This window comes from Anticarsia gemmatalis, chromosome 4 (assembly GCF_050436995.1).
Source record: "Anticarsia gemmatalis isolate Benzon Research Colony breed Stoneville strain chromosome 4, ilAntGemm2 primary, whole genome shotgun sequence".
Lineage (NCBI taxonomy): Eukaryota > Metazoa > Arthropoda > Insecta > Lepidoptera > Erebidae > Anticarsia > Anticarsia gemmatalis.
Window position 1 is genome coordinate 3393362 of NC_134748.1, and position 9880 is coordinate 3403241.

Below are 9880 nucleotides of genomic sequence, written 5' to 3' on the forward strand. Positions count from 1 at the left end.
AAGCCTAGGTTGCATTTAGTTTTGATAGATCGTTCGCGAGCGCAGGTGTGCGACGAGCGACCTAAAACGACGACTAGATATATTACCGTCTTGTCCAAACCTGGTTATTGCTAAACTAATAGCTTATAGAGTTATCAAGAGGTTTGAGGAATATACTATGAGAATATATATTATCTTTGTATAATAATATGATGTTACTTGTAGGGTTTTAGTCCAATGACCTAATTCCGTGAAATATTTTACGCACTTTCAAAGCTTTCCTAGTTAAAAGGTGTATTGAATTTTTACTTCAGAAGATATCGACGATTGTGGAGTTCTAGAAAGACATAGAAAGCCGAACATGATGAAAATATTGTCTAGCACCGTTAGTAACGAATCAAAACCACTCTTACTTCGCTCCCAAGAAAAATACTTTAAGCATAGGTTCTCAAACTTTTGTGAATTACCGCCCCCTTTATAAAGAAAATAAATCCAAAGCAAGTAGTATATACTATGTAAGGCTTTACATTATAGTTAAACCAATTTTATATTTATTATTATTAGTATTTATTATTTGTGTTTCGACCGCTCCATACTAGCAGCGCAGTAAAGTTCAGTATAAAAATCTCTGGTTAATAATAAAATTAATAAATAAGAAACCATTAGGTAAAGCTTCAGTAGTTGCGATAGTAGTTGTAATAATACTGTATTATTAGTCAGCTATGTTAATTTAGCAGGTACTTTACAGTAGCATAATAAGGAAATAAGCAGTAGGTAACTAATATTGACCGTTAACTGCGCCTCTGTCCATCGATCATTGAGCAGGGTTGTCAATAATATGGTATTTAAAAAAGTGACCATATGCGGTAATACTTAGGTACGGAGTTTAATTACAGAAATAAGGTTTAAAGTTACTTCAGAAGTACCTAGTTGAGCTTTCTCGTAAGCTGATGCTTTTAAAAAACCTGTATACTTCGTTTGACACCTGTTCGTTTTACTCCCTTTTTATTCTTGTTCTGAATAGTTGAAATGTGGTACGAAAATGAAGTAAAATGTGCTGCATTTTATATTAAAGCAATTTTCACAATAAAGATATTGGAATTCGAATATCAGTATAGTTGGCAGCCCTAAATCAGAACGCGCAATTTGACAATTTTTTCATAACATCATGTAATAACAAGTCGCACCGTGCATCCAAACGGCAGTTAAGTGGTCAAAATCCTGCCTCCGTCCTTGAAATATGCAAACTGTGTCTTTGTTCTTATTAAAATACCATATAGTATGTACTATAACGCATAAATATTAAACCAGTGTGTTAGTAGGACTATAGAAGAATATATATTGTTATGTAATGTATGTATTCTTAGCTGTAGGTTGATGTGTCATACGATTTCGGTGAAGTACCAACAATTTGTTGAAAACTGTATTTTTTAAAGACAACTCCGCGTTTAGAATTGTTTTTGAGTCACGCGGGTACTTTTATGAACATAGAAACAACGGACGCAAAGTACAACCAGATTGAAAACAACTATTAGAGAGCATTAAGTACTAGTTCATCAGACGTATTGGTATTTCATCTTATGTACTTAGTAAAGATTGGACTAAAAGGCGTCAAATTGATTAAGTACATACGTGATACGTATTGCCAAGTGATGAAATAAAACTAAAATAACATCATTTGTGAGTACATACCTCTCTATGAATATTTATATCGTATTGTCAACAACACAATGGAGCGATGCATTATTTATTTTTAATTCCCAAAAGTCACAGATACGCAATGATTAATGTTATTTTCAAACATACTTTGTTTATTTTTGGATTCCCGCGTGGGAAAATTGCATAATGAAATGGTGGAAATCACTCTTATCGTTATAAATGTAAAAATCTGCTCTTCTGTCACGTTTTCACGGCTAAATAACTTAACCGATTTTCATGAAAACTTACATGGAGAATGTTGAAGACCCGAGGTCAAACATAAGCAACAATTGCCATTATAGTATTATTCGGACGGTCAATTATTTGACCAAAATAAGTGTGATAATCTCTTTAGATAAGTGCTGAGAGCACGTACGTATTATAATTATGTGCCTATTATTTAAAATTTGCGAGCTGTATAAACAAAATAAGCGATACTACGAATAATTTATTTTGAATATGATAATATTATTATGTTTAAGTTTGAAGGGCGAGAGTAAGGTCACGGCTGCAAAAGCCAATGCTAACACGCTTGTTCTAGGAACACTTCTCAACAACCCGAATCCTAATGGGAGATGCTGAATAAAATGAGCGGCTAGACGGCTAGATATTTGACACTATGATATTGCAAATAGATTTTTTATCTTATATCGTTTTTGCCACGTAAATGCATAAAGAGTCCTGTTCACAAAGCGAATTTTAAACATTATTTCCTTTAAGTGAAACTTTAGCATTAACTTAAAGAATTTTCTTAAAGAATATGAACTTAAAGAATTAAATATGTGACAGATTAAAAGCTTAAATACGATAAAGTAGGACTGTCAAAAAATAAGTTATCCTTGCGTTACGATACTGTTTATTGTAAAGGTAATGGCACTTTCTCCACGCGACAATATTTTAATGAATAGTTTTATTAGGCTCAGCTTAATTAATAAAAGTAGTAATAAAAGTAGTATATTATTGCATGGACTGCAGTCCATGCAATAATATACTTTTTTACATGTACTTCGCTTAACAACGTAACTTTCATCAGATAATTCGTGTCTCGGATTTGAAAGCCAAAAGTATGAGAGTACGTGCTCTAGATAAAACGTAAACTTTATGCTTCAATTACTTTAAAAAATAACAAAGGTGATTGAACTTTGTTCTCACGTTGCACTTACGAATAATAAATTGAGTTGTTTAACTTTTATACATTTCTTTGCTGTTTCGTGTTTCCGGATTGTTACTTAAAAGGAGGAGTAAGAAATGTGGAGGTCAACTTATTTTTAACCGATTTTAAAAAAGGAGGTTTTCTCTAGTCACCTATATTTTCTTTGTTTGTTATCTTAAAACTTTTTATAAGGTGAATAGATTTTTATGGTTCTTGTTTGTTTGAACTCTGAAACTCTCAATTCAGTTTATTTGGCAGTATCAATTGGGACCTACATTATTTCGCAGTAAAGGAGAGTTTGATCTTTCGTATGTAACCTTTGACGCGGGCTTTTGACCGTAAAACCTGTAACGTGTACTGTGATTGAGCATCAAGGGTACATTTGGAGTTCATTTTGCTTTAATGCACACAAACTCTTGGTTTGAAAACAAAATCGAGTATTAGATCTTATGAACAATCCAGCATTTTAACAATAAAATGTCAACAAAGCGGTACTTAGCTGCATCTGTAACTTAACTTTATCTAAATTCATATCATGCCATGTTCCTTACAAGTGATTTAAATATCAGTCAAAACTCGACAACAAGATTAAGTAGTAACATAGAGTATGTTACTACTTAGTCTTGTTAGTGTTGTCGATTTTTAAATACTTTATCAGCGAATAGTATTCACTATTCATATTGTAGTAGCGAAATCCACCTTAGATGATAATTATTTGTTAACTTACATTTCAATCTATAAATTATAAACCATACTAGCTGACCCGCGCAACTTCGCTTGCGTCACATAAGGGAGAATGGGTCAAAATTTTCCACATTTTTGTAACACTTTTAATTTTACTCTCTTCCTATTGGTCGTAGCGTGATGATTTAATATATGTTTTTTTCACACGAAAAATATGTAGTAGCCTATGTCCTTTCTCGGGTATCAAAATATCTCCATACCAAATTTCATGCAAATTGGTTCAATAGTCTAGGCGTGATTGAGTAGCAGACAGACAGACAGACAGACAGAGTTACTTTCGCATTTATAATATTAGTATGGATTGCTAAGTAACCATTACTCACAACTGTCTAGCAAAGCCTGTTAACTTTCATAAGACATCGAAATGTTTACAATCTTTGCTCTATAGAATCGAGAATCAGATTCTATACGAGTCTTATGAAATATAGAATGGGCTCACAGTTATTATACATTCCTTAAATACTGAGCCCGTCATAAAATAAACCTTTCGATATCGCTGTTATGTCTACATAGAACACCTTCTTATAGTTTAACTTTAGTAATTATACAGCAGTCCCTTGCCCAACAGTGGGACAGTTGGGGACAGTAATGGGTTAAAAAGGTCATAATCGTAGTATATGTTTACTTCATTATGTCTAAATAACAACACACTTATTGGGCACTAAACGGGAATTATTGGGTTAGTCGGAAAAAGGTAACGAGGATTTAAGTCTTGAAAAATTTTAGGAAATCTATCACAGACAAAGTAAGGTACAAAGTACAGTTTATTAATAGATTAGATGGCGAGCTTTTTACTCAACAGCTATGATGATGCCCATTGGTTTTATTACTTAGATCGGCAGATCAAAGCGTGTCCAGCTTGTAATATGAAAGGGACCGGTTTGGACATATTATACCGAAAGCACAATTTCTTTGTGAGTTAGTTGACTTCCCGTTTCATCGCGTTTCATTTTATTTACATTGGTTGCCATGGTTACAGTGGCCACAAGCGCCTCTATAACGGGCCGGTAAAAATGTATTTTGTAGTTTTTTTTGTTATCAAAGATTTCGATGGCTAGCCGGTTGTTAATTATTTAAAAAGAAGGGTTGTTAATTATTAAGGCCGCCTCTTTGGTCACTGAAACTAATTAGCGATGTTTTAAAACACCTTTAAGAATTACTAAAAAAAAGTGTCTAGATTAATTAAAGCATTCCTGAGTATAGAATTAGCAGTATTTTACTGGAATTTAGTTTTACAATAGAGCCGAGGCTTTTTGAGCAACCATTTTCTCGGTCATATTTTTATTGACTCAAAATATTATACTCGCAGCCTTTCTCAGACGGAAGTAACATACAGGAGAGTTACATAAACAGTTAGCGATATTGTGCTAATACAGAGGTGTTAGCCTGTTAGGACTTCATAAGTTTCGTAACAAAACCAAGCCATAGGTTTTATGTTGAAGCATTGTCGACAGTAGCCCTAAATGCAATTTATATATTTTTATAAACATATGCCAGTTATGTTTCCCCCTTTTCTTACTTTGTTTTGAAAATACATACAAATAATTATTTCATAAATCCATACTGATATTATTATCTCAAAATTCTGCTTGTTTGACCGTACAAAGCTAAATTATAGCTAAGCCGTGCAATTATAAGAGACATAGTTGAAGACCAGCGGTCAAAAACATGTCCCTTTTGTCTAAAATTAATATTTAAGCAGTTGAAATCGGTAATGAAATGGCGATGGACGGAGGCTTGCTAAAAAAATACTCTAAAATTTACCCTTTTAATAGCGTAAGTTAATTTACCTCAAGCTCGGAAGATACGGCTTATGAGAAGAGCTGTCAAAAACTCTTGCTCACTGTTTTTAATGGAGTAGGTAAACGTAATGACTTCAAATTTAACCAGTACAAATAAATACGGGCTACATAAACTCTTTCCATGTATGTATAGGTAAGTTCCTCGCTATATATTTAAGGAACAAACAGGGGACAATAGATAGGAGCATGTTCGACAGCCGATAGACAGTAGTTCGGACGTAAATCTTTGTTCCACTTTGTTTTCAATACTCGCGCACTTTAAACAACGTCTTCGCAACGATATAGAGACGATAGTACTCCGTTTAAAACCACTTTTGGAAATATTAAATATGAATGACGTGGTCGATAGTGTATCCGACTGCCGATCATTAGATGACGGGTTACATTCCCGAGATGTGCAAAGTGCTATTATTGGCCTTATTCTAACTTGTATTAGATTATTGTCAATAGTAGTCTAGATTTTAGTAATGTGTCCAGTAAATAACAATAGGCTTGCTAAGTATTACATGTTAACAGGCGTGATATTATTGTATACATGTGCATGTACACTACAGATAAAAAAAACAATGCTTGTAAAAACGATATATTCGATGTATAAGCAACCAAATTCGCCTTTGCTCTTTCTTAAAATAATTTATGAATGAGTGTTTATGGTTAACTTGTTTATAGTCTTCCTGTACCATATCTTTCGGAATCTTAAACTGACCGGAAACAATACAAGTGGCATTTCGTCAAAAATTAAACCGGGTGCCGGAATACGAATTTAAAAGTGGGTGCCGAGGCCGATGACTAAAATTTTTTTAGGAGTGAGCCCTTCTTTGTTCAAGAAAGTATATTTTTTGTACGGCTGTTTTGCATGGATACTTGGATACTTTTAAAGAAATGAAATGATTTTCTTTTCGTTCCAAGATATTGTTTTCACATAGGCCAATTAGTGAATGTTTTAGTAGGAAAATTTGCAATTGCTAAAAAATATTTTTGGTTTAAGAAATCAACAAAAATTTGGGATTTTGTTTATCTACAATATCGTTATTTTAGTATAATTTATACAAAACAATCCGTAAATCACTGTAAATTGCCCAAAACATTATGTTTTTGGTTGAACTTAAGTATGTATATAGTTGTTGTCGATCGTGATTAGGATATTAGGTAATGAAGACCCTTAATTTACGACAAGTTTTATATTTTAAACAAAATAATATATCTTATAATTCAACGACCTTTGCTTGTTTCCAGATGTTTTGAAATTAAAAGATATTAATATTGTACCCGCGGGTCATCATTGATTTAATAATTACCGACAACTAGTTTCATCACTTTTCAATTTAGACAATATTCTGATCCTACTATGAGATACAAGACATGCTTTAAAAATTTACCACAGTTCGGGCTTTTACAGTAACATATACACCTGATATTTAAGAGTATTTTTGGCCCTTTAGATGTAAATTACAAAAAGGGTAGGTATTATCATCTCTGTATGTCGCTGTAGCAGTTACATATCTTGTCGATTTGTAGGGGACAGATTCATCAATCAAGTGTTCAGGAGTTTATATCTGAAGGTGAGCAGTTGACGCGCTCACTAAGTTTGTGTACTTTCCAATGTTCTGATAATACAGTTTTCATAGTACGGCATTGTTAAGCTTTGTTTTGTTTTGAAAGATAGTTTAGTGAAATTTATAAGTGTAATTCAATAGTTTAAATAATGATCTTCCTAAACCGTGCATGCTTAGATTTTCTTCTAAGTTGCTGAATGCAAAGTTCACCAGTGACCACCAAAGTTCTGCCGGTATCGTGGACACAACGCTTAGCTGCTCCCTCGCTCACAGATCACAGAAGACCCTTGCCCAACGGTGGGACTGTATTGGTTTTGTATTAGAATATGTATGTCGTGTGAATATGTGCATTAAATTCCGATAAACAGAATAGTAATTACTGTACATTGTATCTGTAAACATGTCACATTTGTTTTAATCTAAATTCCTATTAACGAGTTGTGTATGTATGAAATTATGTCAAGGACTGCAGTAGGAAAAACGTTCTGTATCTATCATGCAAAGTAGTAATTAATAATATATACTGTTTATATGGCTATTATTTATTCAATTGGTTAACTGAGGAAGGGCCAGTTTCACAACTTACATATGAGCGTCAGATAACCTATTTGCTAGAAATAGTAACAGGGAACTTTATGAAAAATCCCATCAAAATTCCTTCTGGGAGGGTGATCGATATTTATTTAGAAGCTGTTGAAAAAAATGTTTTTTTATTATCCTTTATTTTAGAAGGTAACATGCTTGAAAGGACGTTTTTGAAACTGCCACATAAGTTTGCAAACACCCTGTACATTGGCTATAAAGGTAATTGATACACTCTTAAGTTCTACAGGTTGCTCCCTATTGTAGCGAAGCTGTACAACTTAACTTTGCACTTACTTAGGGCTGCACGTTCGTTTATAGTTCTAAAGAGCATTGGTTTTTTAGAACACTTGTGGATTGGAAAACAACACAAGCAGTATAAATATAAACCGATTTATAGCCAACGTAAATAAACTAACAAATTAATTTTTAAATTCCATGTGCATCTCGCAGTGCAATTAATATCTCAAATTGACAAAATGCGAAGTGCCCTCCGAGTAGAAATTGACCTCCAAAAGAATATTGACCTCCGAAATCATACATCGTCGTTCTTTATAGTTCTTATAGTATCAGCCCTACTAACTTAGTACAAACTTTCGCAAGTGTGTAACTAGGTATTTGTAATTCCAATGGAGTTTTTAAAAAATATTTGTGCACGTGAATGCACCTCGAGGCAGTGTGAGGTAACGTTGGAAACATTTGAGGCGGTCGTTAGGCGAGTTTTTCCTGTAGATTTAATTTTTTGTGAGATATAAATAAACCTGTCGTAATTAAGTGAGGTGGTTTAATTGCGACAAATTGTACGATGGTAGGGGACAATTTTTGTTACATATTTTGTGGTTACGTCTTACCTGTGGTGCGGGCTGTCAGCACATCATAAGTTTTACAAAATCTGTTTTTCTACACATTACATACTTTGTGGCTAGTCAGACAAGAATTATTTAATGTACCAGAATTTTATTGACCTCGAGTGTCATTAATTCGATAAATACCAGATAGGTATATTTATAGAGCCTTGTAAATTGTTCAGTTCTAACATCTTCAAGTAGTCTGTTAGTCAAATGCTTAAAAAAATATCTTCTGTTATATACGAATGGTCCTGATGGGCCACGCTGGGCCTTCTCATTACGATGAGACCTTAAGATCAGTTTCTAAGTAATTCTTTGCATGTGGCTAAATAAAATCATAATCAAAAGATGCAATTACTTTGAACGCGTGTAGATAATATGTATTTTTAATGTAGATAAGGCAATCACGAACATATTTGAGTGTTGTGCCGATAATTGTAATTTAAGTAGCAATATAAGTCATCTAAATTGTTCTTTTAAAAAACGTGCTTAATTTTGGGAATGATAATAGCTTTGCGTGTTTTAGATTCATTTCAAATTATATGTATCCTCTCAATCAATTGTTAAGATTACTTATTTGGAGCGTGCAAATGAGAGCAGAACAGATTTTTTGAGATTGAACATTAAGTGCACGCACGAAGTTGTCTGAAACAATTGATTTTATTAAGAAAATATCTGTTTTGGGGAACAAATTATTGAGTAAACGAAGCAGGAAGCCTTACTTATCAAAACTTTAGAAATTTCATATGTCTCTTAATTTAGAGATTTTGACTCGTTGTTTAACTTCTAAACCTTGTCACCTGTTAGTTATCGAACATTGTACCTATTATTGCAAACGAAGTTTATAAATCCGTGATAGAGAATTCTCAAAAGCCTGTTTTTGTGGTGCGGTCGGTAGTGTTTGCGACTGTTGATCATGAGGTCTCGAGTTCGTTACTGGATTAACGCTGTGTTTAATGATCTAAGTTTAACGAGATGCAACTTAAAATATAATATGTAAACGAGAAAATACCTACTTACATAAATAAAACTAAAGGTTAAAAACTGACAATATTATACCTAGGTATTATTAAGGTTTTATGTATTGATAATATTATAGGAGTCTTTGAACAAAATTTGCAAATTTTAAGTCATTAAATAGTATTGCTTTAGCACGGCTAAGTATTTCCTACTAAAAAGGTTGCACTTAGAGCGCCGCATAAAACATTCTTAGCTACATTTTGACGAAATATTTATTGCTAAAACTGGCCAGCGTGCAGCCAGCAGAAAACGAAGAACCACAAAATAAAAAAATAGCACAAAATAAAAACTTACCAGGATAGACTATTCGATGATTATTATTTGTTGTTAAAATTAAATGAGGTTGGGGTCATGCTTGCAGTTATAATGCATGCTGGACACCGAGTCGTTTAAAAAAATAAGTTACCAACCACAAGGTACAATCAAATCCATGACTGGCGGACAGTGGATGCCACGGATGTCGTCGCAACTAACAAAATGCTTTTATTGTTTTAGAAA